Raw genomic sequence first — 1,721 nt, 5'->3', positions numbered from 1 at the left:
GCCGAAGCTCATCCCTCTTGAAGATATTGTCTTCCACATTTTGACCCTTGATAAATGTAAGGAATCTATCCACATATCCAGTTGGTAATGACCGGGGCCGAACCATTTTCTTAGCAGAGGTCACGTCAAGTGACGGATTCTGAAAAAAAGGTCTCAAATGTGCCAAGCATCCTTTGGTGAGAATATTTAATAGATACACAAATCTCATTTCTGCATTTATAAAATGTTATGTTATCGTTGTGTACGAATTAAACATTTTTGTCATGTGTGACGGTTTTATATTTAACTTGGAATTATGAAGAAATTGCAACCCCTGCCTAAAACTTTGGATATCTGAACAATTCAACATTTGCTCGGTATAATCACATACACAAATGTTTACGAATTGCTCGGGAGAACATATTTTGGTAACGCATAATGTTTTTTGCGTATATGATAACATATTTTTTTTAATCGTTTTAAAGGGAAAGGGATCTTAAGATCACTCTTAATGATGCCAAAACAGCCATTCACGTGCATTGAATAACACTATGAATCAAATATAGAATACTAGGTCGGTGCCGAATAAAGCGAAGTTTATTTTGCGAGGCTTAGAAAATCTGAACCACGAGCATTGGCGAGTGGTTCAGATTTTCGGGCCGAGCAAAATAAACTTCGCTTTATTCGGCACCGACCTAGTATTCGATTTATCCCATCATCTTTCTCATTTGTTAATTATTTCTTTTCAAATAGAATAAGAAAATAAAACTACACGGAAAATCCCGAAGTTATTTTAAGCAAACAGTGTTTTTCGACCTTAGCTGTAAAGAGGTCCGTGTAAGAAAATAGTACCATAATATTTCAAGCAAAACAATAACAATTCATTTATTTACAAGACAACAGCCACTTACAAATGTTACCAAAACTCAACCAAAACAATAACAATAACCAAATTATATTTATAGCGATGTTAAGAGTCAGGTTCATTTAGAATTTGTTTTTCTACACAGTAGGCCGAGCACGTGAGTCGACTTGGCGTGTAGAGCAAATCGATGCTTTTTGTCGGATTTACGGTGTGTCAAAGGTGTTATTGCAATAGACCAGTTGAATGTTATTGTTTACATTCGGGATTTTCCGCGCATGCGCACTGGCTGGTTGGCAAAAAACACTGGTTACAGTAACGTAAAACATGTATACATGTCTTTTGTTAAGTCAATAAAACGATACAAAAATCCGAAATAAACATTAAACTCTTAAATAATAATGCAAAAATATAATATTTAGTACCAATAAATGTATTTTCATAAATAAAATTTCCTCTATATAAAAATACGAATTAGTTATTAACATTAGACTAAACGTGGTCGGAAGACTAAAAACTGGCAATCCAACAAAACAAAACAATAAATATTCTTTCCTATTCTTTGTGATTGTAAACTTTTGGTAAATTATATTGCAAAAATAATAGCACATACATTAATTTGATTATGATTATAAGTGGTGTAGATATTGTTATTGTTCATAAGCGCGCGAAAGTGTAAGAGGGGCATTTAATCATTTATAAAACGAAGCCCTCAAAGCGGAATACATTACAATTTATAAACATTGTAGTAATTTTATTTTCCATTGCATGAATTACCGTTTCGTTTCCATCGAATTAATATCATAAAGTTTAGCACACATATGAAAAACAAGAACTGCATATTAAGCAAACTAAACTGTCTTTGCGTGCACTCTCTTTA

Source organism: Dreissena polymorpha, chromosome 7 (assembly GCF_020536995.1).
Source record: "Dreissena polymorpha isolate Duluth1 chromosome 7, UMN_Dpol_1.0, whole genome shotgun sequence".
Classification (NCBI taxonomy): domain Eukaryota; kingdom Metazoa; phylum Mollusca; class Bivalvia; order Myida; family Dreissenidae; genus Dreissena; species Dreissena polymorpha.
The sequence above is the reverse complement of the archived record's forward strand: the minus strand, read 5'-3'. Positions refer to the sequence as shown.